This window comes from Chrysemys picta, chromosome 6 (genome assembly GCF_011386835.1).
Source record: "Chrysemys picta bellii isolate R12L10 chromosome 6, ASM1138683v2, whole genome shotgun sequence".
In the NCBI taxonomy this organism is placed as follows: domain Eukaryota; kingdom Metazoa; phylum Chordata; order Testudines; family Emydidae; genus Chrysemys; species Chrysemys picta.
The window spans coordinates 119,355,597-119,370,234 of NC_088796.1; the positions used below are offsets into that span (position 1 = coordinate 119,355,597).

General features: G+C 47.3%; 1 protein-coding gene across 1 annotated transcript in view; it reads left to right on the plus strand.

Moving 5' to 3' along the window:
* SNX30 (sorting nexin family member 30) overlaps positions 1-14,638 on the plus strand; it is a 582,715-nt gene that overhangs the window by 464,687 nt on the left and 103,390 nt on the right. The gene's annotated exons all lie outside the window — the stretch shown is intronic.

Below are 14,638 nucleotides of genomic sequence, written 5' to 3' on the forward strand. Positions count from 1 at the left end.
TCCTGGTTTGGAAAAGCTGACCTATTTACTGTGGGACTATAGGATGCCTTTTGCAACTCACTGTAATTATTTACAGCGATATTTGTGAAGTCGGTGTGGCTGTCAGATTAAGGACTACAATTTACACTACACTGCATGCATTAGGAAATCCCTGAGGCATATTACCTTCTGCTACTTGAAATCAATACAGCAGGAAATAGATCAGAGGAAATAAATTTTTAAAAAAGTGTCAGGGGGAAAGAAGGATGGGGTATAGGCTTCCATTCTTAAGGTTATTTAAGAAAAGAGAGGGACAAAATATTCCCCTTAGTGTTTGCATCCTAGTGATGGATCTTTATAAGGACGTATATGCAGCGTATACTGAATAGACACAGAGGAAGTGGCATATAGTGAACCGTGATATAATGCAACGCTGCTTCTCGTGCAGGGGGTTGAAAGTCCTGAATTGGTTCCATGCTTAGCAATATTCACTTGGCAATGTGCGGGTGAAATTCACCCCTCCTTGCACAGAGCTGGTGTTATCAGGCTTTGTGTGGGGCACACTGTGGGGTAAGAGGGCTGAAGTTCACCACCCTTCAGGGCTATGGGATGGGGATGCCCTTATGCTGCCTGGTTCAGTCTATGAGATAGAGGAGCACTGCTGCCTCTGCCATCCCACCTCACACCCTGTGGGTTCACTGGATCCTGTATAAGCCACTAGCTCACTTTACCCCTGGCTCTGCCCAAGTTGTCCCTTCGACGCAGTGGCACGCCAGGGGAAGGACAAGAGTGGGGCCAGTGGACCCATTAGTACATGAATCCACCGTCAATTGCCTTCCACTGAGCTGGGGAAGGAGAATGAGTCACAATACACCTCTACCCCGTTATAACGCCACCTGATATAACATGCTTTCGGATATAACGCAGTAAAGCAGTGCTCCGGGGGGGCGAGGCTGCGCACTGTGGTGGATCAAAGCAAGTTTGATATAACGCGGTTTCACCTATAACGCGGTAAGATTTTTTGGCTCCCGAGGACAGCGTTCTATCGGGGTAGAGGTGTAGCTACTGGGCACCAGGGAACAGCTTCTTCATGCTGCATGGCCTGTGGGGAAGGATTCCTCCCCACAACCAGCACAGAATTCTGTGTGCCAAGCCCGATAACTTATGCTCTGTGTAGGGGAAAAGGGAGGACTTGGGATCACGATGCATATAATAACTATTCCTACAAGAGACCATGCCTTTGTAATGACCGGAAGCGTTGTCGCTTTTACAATTGCTTCTGATTTATGGGAGTCGTTCCTCTGACTTCAGTGGTCTTTGGATCAGGCGCTATAAGAATCAGTCTGCATCTCTTTTTTCCTTGCTTTGCCAGGGTTTAGACTCTCAAATATAAAAACCTAACTGTTCATACTGAGCACTGCCAAAGACTAAATCTTCATCAGCAGCCCAGCTGAGTGCATTAAGAATCTGGTGAGTTACCTTCCTGATTGTGTCATGAAACATTTCTGTAGCTGATCATACTTTAAATGTTCCCAAAAGGAAATTTCCTCTCCTCTCTGATCCTTGTCTTGACAATATCTCCTGAAATATATACGTGATCTCATTTATTGCTGTAATAGATCTTGTTTAATGCTCCTGGCATTTGTCATTGGTGTCACAAACCAGCAAAAGTGGGAGTAATAAAAGAGTGAGACCAAGGTGAGAATGAGTGGAATTGAAAGAGAAATAAAGAACTACCTATGCGGCTCCTGCCTGAAGCCGCTCCCGTTAAGGTCTGTCAAGGTCTCCAGCTCCAAAGCAGAGCAGCGTTAATAAAATGTGCAAGAAACTGCAGCACGAGGAAGTTGTACCCCAGAAAGCTTGGAGAAAGGGCTAAAAATAGACTATAAAATTAGAGAGCTAAAAGTACATGAGAAATAGGTTAGCTAGGAGGGGGAAGGGAAATAGACACATCACATTTGTAAGGGAGGGCTGAGCAATAAACCCATGCAAGGCTGAGAAACAGGTCAAGAGAAATTTTTGTTTCCATTGAGACCCCAATTCAGCAGTGCATCCCTAGGCAGGAAAGTGCCTAAGCACATATTTAAGTGCTTTGCTAAATAAGGACTGACACAAGCACGTTAAGCTTTGCTGAATTGGGGCCCGAGTGAATGAGCAACATCATTAGACATGAGATCTCCCATTTTCATATGGATTAATCCCTTGTGCTGTCCTAAACCTATGTGAATAGATTATATGGTCACGTGTTTTATCCCATGTCCCAAACCTACGATGAATAGACTATTCCTTATCTGGGTACTGAAACTCTGGCTAACTAATGCCAATCTTGTAACGTAGTTTAGATGGGAGATTCTGCTCTGAAGTAATTGAAATCTATTACTTAATTAGCTCTCTGAACTGCTGTGTTTAGGAGTCTTCTTCAGATCCAAATTCTGTCAGACACAGGCTCAGACACTTTCTCTAGAGTGTCTTGTTCGTCTGAACTACTTAATCCATCTTCCGCTCCTTTTCTCAGATGAAATGGAATATGCCTAGGGGACTGTACCACCCCAGCCAATGGAGCTGAATGCTGAGCTCCTCGGAAAACCAGGCTTCCTTTTAGCTGAGGTGCTTTGTAGCGGTGCAGGTGGCCCACTCCAGCAGGGGGTGGGGCAGAAGCAGCCAGGGAGGCTGTGGAAACCTGCAGCTCATTAGGGCGAGGCTCGTTAGGACCCAGACAGGAGGCAGCTGCTGGGGCAGCCCAGATATAAGGAGCTGCCCAACAGAGTAGGGGGGAGTCTTTCCCTGACAAGCAGGGAGGGGGACTGGCTCTCAGGGATAGCATTGGAGATAGAGCAGTGTTGGGCAGGCTCAGGGGAGCGGAGGGTGAGCTCTGGCCTGTTACCTGTTAGGCTGCAGGCCCCTGCCAGAAAGGGCCAAGAAGGTGCAAGGTCCATGGGGAAGTGGCCCAGGGACGATAGGCAGACAAGGGGAGCGAAGCAGGGCCGAGAGGCTGCCACTAGAGGGTCCCTGGGTTGGGACCCAGAGTAGCAGGTGGGCCTGGGTCCCCCCCTTGCACTGCACTTGGCCGTGGAGGAGCATGGCCGATACAGACTGTAATTTGCCCCTGAAGTGAGGGGCTAGACTTTGGGTTGTGGTTGGCCCCTGCGGTGGGTGCAAGCCAAAGGACTGCCGTGACCCCCGGAAGGGGGGTGGGAATGGAGTAGTGGGCACCGCTGGAGGATAGTGTCCTGAAGAGGACACTGCTGAGAGGGGGAGCAACGTGGGTCTGAAACAGCAGAGCAGATAACAGGCAAGACACCACCTGCAGAGGGTGCTCTGGAGCTGGGCTGAGCTAATTCCCAGAGAAACCAGCTGGAGGTACCGCGGTGGTGAGTCTGCAACCTGTTACATGCTTGCATGGGGTGTCTCACTTTAGGCCCCTTAACTTTGAACATTTTTTGCCTTCTTTTGACTTGCCCCAGGTTGCACCAGGAGCATAGCTGGGGGGGAGAAGGGGGAGTGGCTGCTCCCCAACTGAGTATTTTCACCAAAGGTGGTGCCTTGCTGCAGCCAACTCTGGGTGCTCTGGGGCTGGAGGGAGCGCCCACGGGGAAAGCCCAGCCCAGCTCCCCAGTCTCTGCCCTGAGCCCCCGCCCAGCTCACCTCCAGTCTGCTGCCTCCTCCTCCCCTGAGCACCACGTTCTGCTTCTCCCCTGCCCTGGCTCCCAGCGCTTGCACCATGAAACTGATTTGTGGCAAGCCTGGGATGTGGGGGAGGAGGGAGAATGTGGTGCACTGGGGAAGAGGGGGGGGGGCAAGGGTGGGGATTTGGGGAGGGGGCTAATAGGGGTGTGGAGGGGGTGGAGTCAAGTGGGGCAGAGATTTGGGAAGGGGTCCAATAGGGGCAGGGAGGGGCCGGGGGCAGGGCAGGGCAGGGCTGGGTTGTTCTTCGGCGGCAGGACCTTGATTTGCTCCAAGTTTTCCAGGCACTTTGGTGGCAGGCCCGGCAGAGCCACCAAAGACCCAGTAGGGAACCGCCCAGTGAGTACAAACCCCCTGTCCCCCTCCCACCCATCAGAACCCGCAACCCATCAACCCCCCTTGTCCCCTGACCTCTCCCTCCTAAGACCCCCCAGGACTGCACCCTCTACCCAACCCCTCCCTTCCCCATCCCCTGACTGCCCCTCCAGAACCTCCGCCCCTGCCAACCGCTCCCTGTCCCTTATCCAACCCCTCCGCCCAGCCCCCTTACCATGCCGCTCAGGGCAGCGTGTATGGATGCCGCAGGCCAGACCCAAGGACAATAAAACTTGTCAAGTGGGCTGTAACGACAGAAAAACCTCCCTCTCCCAATTGCCCACCCCTTTAACAACCAGTTCTAAACCAGCTTCTAAATTTAACAACCGGTTCAGGCGAACCGGCTCCAGCTCACCACTGGATACAGGTGCCTCCAAATAATTTTTGAGCGGTGTCATTTTCTTCTGGACAAGCTTCTGACACCCCCTCTATGCACTTGAGTATCGAGTTTTCCTTGGCATTTGGAGTGGGGGCTGAAGGAGGGGGAACGATGACCCCTCAGGTTTGTTTCAGCAACACTAATGGGTGTGGAGGGGGCATGCAGAGTTGTAGGAGAGATCTTTATTGGGCACGCTGAGGCTGCAGAGTTTGTGCCAGCTGCCTGGCCCCCGCTTGTGTCCCTGAGCCCCTGGTGATACAGCGAACTAGGTCCTCCAGAAACATGGCCCTCTTTGGCCCAGGTCGGGGAGATGCTGCTGTCTTGGGTCTGGACTAGAACAGTTCAGAAGCATTCTGCCATTGTAGGATGTGTGTTATAGGAGCAGTCAGAGACAGTAACAAAGATCTGGACCCCCAGTATAGTCACGTGGAAAGAGACTGAGCCTGCAAATCTATGTGGGCAAGACAGGCCCAGGTTGGAAGGGGAAACAGAGGCACAGAGAGGGGAAGTGGCTTGCCGAAGGCCACTTAATGGGTCAGTGGCTGAGCTCAGATCAGGGCCCAGCTCTTCTGATTCCCAAGTCCAGTGCCCCATCCACAAGATCCATGCCACCTCCCACATATGTATTGGGTTTGAGCCCTTCTTGTTCCACTCATTCGGGTCTCCTTTATAGAAGGGGGCCTATCTGGTCTGAAAAAAACCTTCTGGTATTAGGAAGGTAGCTCCTGGAGGCTCCAGCTAGATGAGGGCCCATTGTGCTAGTAAGAGACAATCCCTTCACTCCAAACAGACAGAGGATGGAGTATTATCCCCTTTTTACAGACAGGGAACTGAGGCCCAGAGAGATTAAGTGACTCATCCAAGGTTCCCCCCAGGGAGTCTGTGGCAGAGGCAGGAGCTGAACCTACATCTCCCAAGACCCAGTCTGTTCCCTTATCTAGAAGCCCATCCCCTAAGCTGCAGATGCCCCCTAAAGAATGGGAAATGCTCCAAAGCTCATGTCTGCACCCCATGCTTTCCAAGATGGCAGCTGAGTTTTCTAGCAGCAGCAGGATTGGCTGCTTTAAATGCTATATTTACAATACCCCCCGCCCCAGAGATTGTACCCTGGACCTGTAGCCCCACAAGTTACCAACCCCCTTGAGCCAAGGGAACTACCTCATTGGCTGTGAGTAAGTGGAACCAGCCACTAGGGGGCACCGCACTCCCCAGCCTACCCAATGGTTACACCCATAGATGAGTGAATCTGATTCTCTCCCCGCCCGCCTCACTAAAAATACATCCAGGATCAGCCCCCTCCCCCACGCTGGCACAGAAGATGGCCTGGTCCCCACTGAATCCTTCTCGCATATCATGCAGTCCCCCTGCATCTCTGGGTTGGTGGGGTGCTCCCCAGCACCCCTCGCCACAGGTTCTTTTATGCACAATGTAGGCTCCAGCAATAAAACCCAGACACCTAATCCGAGCTCTCAGGCATCTCTCTTGCCTCTCTGCACTAAGCCTTCAGCCACTTGGAATTGCTCACTGCCTTCCCGAATGGGTTTGTAGTTGATATTCTGCGCATGTCACTGGTAATACCTTTGTCTAATCCTTTGAAGACATTTTGCTGCAGTAAATGGAACTTGGGAGTGGTTTTTAAAGTTTTTTATTTTTATTATTATTAATTTGGACTGAATGGCGCACTGGAGAGAAGTGATGGATTGATGGCTCTGGTACCTAGAGTCACCTCTTCTCCTGTAGAACAGGAGAGCAGCAGGGCCAGCCAGCCCCACCATGATTCCCCAGTGATGGGCTTCCATAGATAAATCTCTAATTTTCGTATGACTTTACATTATGCCTCTTCATATAACCTTGTAGTGAGTCTGCCCACGTGTGACCTCTGTTTTCGTGAAACTTTGTATCAAGCCTCCTATAGAAACCTTGTACTGATGAGCCTTGGTATATGGAGACTTTGTATCAAAGCCTCATGTAGAAACTTTGCATTGAACCTTGGTATAATGTTACAGCCCCTAAGGATAGAATAAGATAGAAGAAAAATGTCTCTTTGCTAAGAATAGACTAAGATTTGCCCTCACCCCTTAAGCAATTGCCCTGTTGAATGAATGAGGTGTGAATGTGGAAGGCAGGCACCTCCAGACAGCTGCAACAGTTGGAGAGGGGACGGAAGCCAGACCCAATGACAATAAAACTTGTCAAGTGGGCTCACGTACTTAAAACAATATCATTCTTGTATTTTTATTTTACAAGTACAAAATAAATACGTATAATGAATTTAAAAGTATGTAATTAGTAATCTGATATGTCGGGTGGTGCCTTTTTTTTTTTTTGTTTGCTCCCCCTGATGTTAGAACCTGGCTATGCTCCTGGGTTGCACAGTGAATCAGTGATGTGGGCAATAGGGAAATGGAATCCCAGGAGTCCTGACTCTCCGCTCCATTCTCCAACTATCTGACAAACACTCCCCTTATAATTGGAAAGGAAAACAAGGTACAAACACTCTAAACCCAACTTAGAGCTGTCTTGAATACAGCCGTGTGATCCTGGAGGCATGTTCTTGCTCTCCATTGTTGGTTGTTTGTGTTGCAATAGAGATGGGAGCCCCATCACATGAGGCACTGCGCGCGCACGCACACACACACACACACACACACAAAACAAGGGTCTCTATCCTAAAGAACTTGCAATCCAAGTACAAGACAAAGAGATGGAGGGAGCACATGGTAGCAGTGAGATGTTCATGATCAGGGTGATTAAAATCTCTGCCATGGCTCCATGAGATCTCATCTGATGGCAAACACTAATACCATAAGTCAGGCTAGAGGCATTACTATTATTAATTTGTATTCCTGTAATGACTAGGAGCCCCAGTCATACACTGGGTCCCCATTATGCTGGGTATCCTGAAACCACAGAACCAAATGATGATTCCTGCCCCAATGAGCTCAGGAATCCTACTTCAGTACAGCTTGGTTCCAGGCTTGAAATGGGCAGTCAATTAGAACTGCAGCAGTGCTGAAAGATAGAGGGAAGTGAATGGGGCAATGCCTGGCGGGATTGCAGAGTGGCAGAGCATTCAACAGCAAGTCTGAAGAGAGCAGGGACATGGTTGATGGCCCTCCTTGTTGTATGTAGAGATGTTTTGCTGAAAGCCAGAAGCGGACAATATGTCTTAATTTGGATAAGATGACAACCACCTGGTGCTTGCAGAGGATGCTAAGAGCTCTTAATTCAGCAACACTCTGCCGGTTGTGCACAGTTCAGATCATGGCCATTCTGGTTCCCCGGGGCTGACAAACCATCTGTTAGGGCAAAATTTGAGACCTGTTTACCCTACCGGCCTCCGCTTCATACGGACTGTGATGATCAATGGCGGCAAACACCCAGGCCCTACAGTCCCCAGCTGGCTGATTATGGCTCCCACTGGCATGTGGAACAGAGGGCAGCTCTGACTACACAGGCACTGACTCACCTAGCAGTAGCTCTAAGAGTTCACCCAGAAGTGGCCACCGACGGACAGTGCACTGAAAATCTGACATGATCCAACCAAGAGAGGGCACTAGTGCGCTGCTGCCTAATACATTACAAACTAGGCAGACAATATTATGCAGCCAGATCATTTTAGCTGTGCTGGCGTTACAGGGGTGTCTTTCTGCAGATTTTCCCCCCCCCACCCCAGTGCCAGCATGGATGGGGTATCTGCTGCATCTGTGGCACCATCCTCCCTAGCCCACACCTCAACCATCAGAGTCCCAGGCTCTGCTCCCTGTTTTCTTGCCTTCAGCAACCTGGGCAAAAATGTAATGACTCAAGAGCCAAGTGAGCAACTCTTGGAAACAGAGTTAAGAAGCAGAGAAATCAAAGAACCTTCGTTTTCTAGCCTGGAGGGGGAAGGTTATGCCTTGAACATAAAATGGAACGGAAGGAAGTGCTAGAGGATGAGGGATGCTGAGATCTAATAGCCCATCTCCAGATATGGGAACCAGCAGCTCCTGGGTTCTAATCCTGTCTCTGCTACTGACTTGCTGTGATCTTGCAGATGCCACTTGATCTCTCTGACTTTGCTTCCTTTTTTGCAAAATGGGGATAAGATAGTTACTTATGTGCCTCACATAGTTGTAATGAGATTCTCTGAAGATGCTACACAAATGTCTGTATGCATCTGATGAAGTGGGCTGTAGTCCACGAAAGCTTATGCTCTAATAAATTTGTCTCTAAGGTGCCACAAGTACTCCTGTTCTTTTTGCGGATACAGACTAACATGGCTGCTACTCTGAAAATGATACATAAATGATAGGTATTATATTTATTATTTATTAATGATGGCAAAGCATTTCTGTGGTAGGAATGAGTCCCTCTCTCCATTGGCCACTAACCTATATGTAGGCTCACTGGTCTTTAATTTACACTTTTTTTAAATTAATATAACCCTTGGATGAGATCAGGCAAGCTTCAAACTGATTTTTACATATAAAGTTGGAGTCTACAAAACCTCCATGCCAACAGCAGCATCTGCTGTCACAAAAGCATCCAGATTACCGAGCTTAATGATAACAGATAGAACTCCATGTAGCTGCCTTGCATAATTCAATGCCTGGATGAGCTTGGCTAGGAGGAGTAACTGATGAGGGAGCGTAGGATCAGCAGCCTGGCATCTATTTCAGACTCCCACTGCAGCAATGATTTTTCACCCCAGAGTGACTGAAACTCTTTCCCCTGCTCTCATTCACACTCCCTGCATTAAAGGAAAGAGTAGAAATAATTTCCCCAGGGGAAAATTGTCATCTGCTGGAAGGGGCTTCCTTAACTGACAATAGGAACAAAGTGCCATCTACAGTATGCTGTAGTATTCTGTGTAAATCCAGCAATGGTGCAGAATCTTCTTGTAGGGGGCTTATTTCCTGGCCGTGTGTGAAATCTGCTTAGCCTAGTAGTCTTCAAATTGCCTTTGCTGGTTGTTACAGAAAGCTCTGTCAAGTACACGTCTGCCCTGAGAAGGATTTCCCATTGCCTACGTGAGTGTTTCACAGCTTATTACCTGCAGAATAACCTTACAGACATGCTGGGTTTATTAGCAGTGTTGACAGGATTTTCAGTCAGCCTTTAGTGGAACATGCATCAGGCATGTTGACTTATTCTGAGCTCTGGATGACTTGAGCTTTTCCAGCAGGGTGAGGGCATTCCTCACCTCAGTGTCCCCAAATTAGGAGCACCTCTGTAGCCACCAAGCCATCACAACAAAGGGGTGGGGCTTCCTGTCCCTCACTGTTAGGGTTGCACAGTGAAGAACTCAATATCAGGAAATGCCAGGGTTAAGGCTGCACCTGTATAAAAGGCCATGGAATTTAGTTCAGCCATGGCATGATAGTCTCTGTGGAACTTCTCTGTGGTCCGAAGGACAGGATCAGGGCCAGCTCCAGGCACCATCAGAGGAAGCATGTGCCTAGGGCGGCACATGCTAAGGGGTGGCATTCCGTCCATTCTTGGGGCGGCACAGTCCAAGTGGTTGTTGGTTTTTTTTTTTTTTTTTTTAGTTGGGGTGTGGCAAAAATGGTAGCGCTGGCCCTGGACAGGATTCATCCCCTAGCTACTCAAGAAGACACGCACTAGCAGTACTAACTTCAAACTGATCCTGCCCTCAGGAATACCACATGAATGGCCATACTGCCTTGCTGCTGCATGGAGAAGGCCCCATGTGCTCACTTTCCTCTTTCTTTTTGTATCACCGTGCAAGCCAGGGCACCACTAAAAACTAAGCTAGTGGTGGGCTGGTTTAAGTGCAATGCCTTGAGATGCTATGTATGGTAGGATACGTTTTTAAAAAGGTTAAAGCTTTCCTATGCTTGTATCTGGGTGATTACAATATCCAGTGCCAGAGAGGTGAACAGCCACCTACTGTGAAATATTGCTTCTTAGAGCTGGGACCCACCAAAAGGGATCAAAGAGCCCTTGGCACTGGAAAAGTTCAGAAAAACTCTGAACCTCAAGCCCATCATAATTATATCTCCCCACTTCCCTTATGCATGTGGCCTCTGAGGAACTGATTTTTCAGGACGGTGAAGGAGTAATTACAGTAGATGGGAGAAGGTCAGAGGCAGGGTGCAGCCAGATAGCCAATAGAAAAGCATCTGGAAGGACTGCCCATGAAGAGTAAGACTACCTCCTAGGAAGAGCAGCTGAATGCTTCAGAAGAAACCACTCCTGGCCTCAATGCCCTGGGTTTGTTGTCACACCCTCCCCTGAGATAATACACACAGGGAATCCCACAGTCCTTCTCCGTATTTATTCTCCTATTCCCTTTGGAAAGTGTCATGAGGAAATTGGCAGGGCTTCAGTACAAGAAGCCACTTTATGATGACATCAAAGGGAATAGAGCCAGGACTGGGTAGGTGGCCCCACACTCTAATGCAGGGGTCGGCAACCTCTGGCACGCAGCTCGCCAGGGTAAGCAACCTGGCGGGCCGGGCCAGTTTGTTTACCTGCCACGTCCACAGGTTTGGCTGCTTGCGGCTCTCACTGGCCGCGGTTCGCCGCTCCAGCCCAATGGGGGCTGCGGGAAGTGGCGCCGGGCGAACCCGCGGACACAGCAGGTAAACAAACTGGTCCGGCCCACCAGGGTGCTTACCCTCGCAAGCCGCGTGCCAGAGGCTGCCAACCCCGGCTCTAATGGCTTGGCAAGGCTTCTTAAACCTTATTTGTGCTATGAGCACCATAAAGCCAGTTAAACATAAACATGAAAATAAATCTAGGCCTCACTAGGAAGAATAGATAATTATTTTTCCCCACACCACCTTTCCCTTTGAGGAAGGGTCACCTGGTTTTACTTACCTATATTTGTGTTGGACTTGATAAGACTGCATTTCTGAAGAGAAGCATGAAGGTAGCTATAGAAAGCTATTTTCTGCATATCACATCAGGATGAATGACAGGGGTTGTCTTGTTTTGGTGTAAACATTTCTACTCAAGATCTGCATTGAGCAAGCAGTAAAGCCAAGAGAGACAGATCTTCAGCTGGGCTAAGTCAACATAGCACTGTTGGCTTTGATGGAGATTTATCAATGTACACTGAGACTGGCCCTGAGAGGCAAACCTATCTGAGCAAGTTCTGGCCACACTGCCAAGGCACTGTGAGGGGAGGAAGTGATAGTGCTGCATGAAGTGTATCTGTCTGACTCCAGAATACCAGGTGACAAAACACAGGTATGGAAAATATACAATAGCCAAATTATAGACGATTCCCAATGTAGATGGTCTAGAAGTTGCAGCAATCCTTTTGTAACTTTTCATTAGTAACTTTTGAGAAGCTCTAATTACTATGAATTTTTCTCCAACTATCATAATTGACTAGTGTCTGAAGAAAAGGAAGCATCAGAAAAAAGGGGAGAGATTTAATTGAGTTGAGAGCATGGAAAACAAAACCAGCTAAGAGAATTCAAGGCTGACATCGCCCTCTGACTCTGAGAGTCCCAAACTTTTAGCACTGCGGCTACCTTACAGCTATTTTAAAACTTGATGGCTCCCTAAAACCACATATTTATTTTATTTTTAACCAGCTCAGGACACTAGATTCAACACTCACACAGTGCAGATGGTTTTGTGACTTTATTCAACTAAATACAGTTTAATTATATAATCCAATCTAATATGGGTTTTAAAAAATCTGAAAATATGGATTGTTTTGGTGTGTTCAGAAACAGCATGCAATTTTAGTGAGGACTGGCCTGTTTCGAACTCCATCATCATGCAATGTTTAGTTGAATCTCTGATAGCACCATCTGTAAGTCATTTTAAAAGTTCAAACAATTTGTTTAATTTTTTCACATTGCTGAAAACCCAGACTCTCAGAACTAACTGGCAGCAAACGGAAGCTGCATTTTCATAGCTTTACCACTGAGTTCTTCATACTCTCCTTTAATAGAAAACCTTAGTCTTCAGCATATCATCACTTGACACTTCTGAGGTTTTTCTTGAGCTGAGATGCTTAAGGTTGCAATGGACTCAACTGCTACTGAGAACAGCCTTCAAATCCAATCGGTATCATCAACTTCAGCTGAACACCTCAGACCTAGGCTTAGCACTTGGTAAAAATCATTCCATTACAAAGATAATATGTACCTGTCTCTCCCTCATCCACTTCCCCTATCTGCTGGTGCTACTAGCCCTGGGAGTATCTCTTTGCTTTTAACTCCAGCAGGGGGGTTTCAGCCAAAGAACTTCCTACCAAATACTTCCCCCATCGGTGAGCCTCTCTGCTGAAGGCCCCCTGGGACAGGACTGGATTTAAAACAACTGGAGAGCCAAATCTGGCTGAGCATAAGCCTCACCTTGAACACAGTGTGATTAGCAATTCTGCCCACTATGTAAATGGCTCTTGTGAATGTCCAACTTTTTTTTGTTAACAGTGGGGGAATTTTGTGTAGAAGTCACTCAGACATGAGATACATTTGTTTTTTAAATGATGGAGCACCTGACCAGACATTGGGACTGCCTCCCCTTTCCCCCCATTTTCATAGACACTGTGGCCTAAAGTCTGATCTAGAGTAAATCTGAAGTAACGCTCTTGACTTACTGTCCCTGTATACCCACGTGAGGTCAGAATCTGTCCTGGGCATACAGGTAGGCAACTGGTATTGTAGAGATTTGATTAACAGGGTTCTTGTGTAAATATCATTGTTCCAGGTATGTTTAAATACAGAGGTACATAATAGATGGAAAAACATGGCTTGTATGCATGAGTACATAGGTGAGCACAATAATAGACAGCAGCAGAAGTCTGACCACTAGATTTTCCTCATGTATAGAGGCACCTTATGAAGCCCAAGCATGTGGTGTTGGTTGGGGTGATTACAACTGTTAATCATTTGAATTTGAACATACAACTTCAGTATGAGAGACTGCAGCTTAGATGACTGTAGAGGTGATGTATGAATTAGTTTAATGCTGATTAATAGTGGAAAAGAAAAGGTAAGTGTGGTAAGACAAATTGAGGCATATGACACTAATTGCTAGACTCTGGTTTCACAGACAGAAGCTTCCACATACACTATTTGTATCACTGACAGTTAATTACACCTAGATGTATTACCAAGTCCCTTGCAATTACACAGAACAGTTATAAGTATTATAGCTTAAAAATACCCTTCCAGCTTCTTCACATTGTGAGCGTTTTTAAAATTCTTCCACCTTTGAGCCTAGGTTCTCTTCCTCCTATTGCAAATTCTTTTGTAACTAACTGAATGCATTGTTATCCCACAACATGTTGGGCCTGAGCCCCACCTAGTGTAAACAAGTATAGGTCCATCTTCTTCACTGGACCTATGCTGATTTAGACAAGGTGAGGGTTTTACCTGTTTTGGGGCTTATACCACTTATAATCTGTAGCCTGTATGAGACCACTAAAAAGTTATCTTTCAATTCTTTTCTAGTGAGAAGCTGGTTGCTGGGGCAGGCCAACCCTCCCCTCCCCTCCCCTCCCCAAAACCCCACTCCTAACTATAAAGCTAAAGCAGCAAGGAGTCCTGTGGCATCTTATAGACTAACAGACGTATAGGAACATGAGCTTTCGTGGGTGAATACCCACTTCTTCAGATGCATGTGGAAGCTCATGCTCCTATACGTCTGTTAGCAAGGAGTCCTGTGGCACCTTATAGACTAACAGACGTATAGGAGCATGAGCTTCCACATGCATCTGAAGAAGTGGGTATTCACCCACGAAAGCTCATGTTCCTATACGTCTGTTAGTCTATAAGGTGTCACAGGACTCTTTGCTGCTTTTACAGATCCAGACTAACACGGCTACCCCTTTGATACTATAAAGCTAAAATCCACCTCCTTGTTTTACATTTCTGAATCCTGGATATTTGTGCCTGGTAGTTGCCATTTAAATAAGATTCTACATTTTGAGCATTTGTGGTGAAATATTTGCTCTTCTGCACACTGAGATTCATGCATGTCAACTTTTTCAAAATACCCACAGCCATTTGGCTCATGTTGTAGAACAGGAGCTGGAAGTTTTAATTTGTAAAGTAAAGCAAGTTTTAAAGATAATCACATAATAGCCATCACCAGGAATGAGACACGTGTTTGGGGTGGGGGTGGAAAAGGGGGATATTCTTCCAAGTTTTACCCTTAAAATAAACCCCACACATTTGAGTTATCAAATTGAGATTCTGCTCATGGTAGATTGTGCAGCTAGTCAAAATATGACTGTACAGCTGAGTTCCA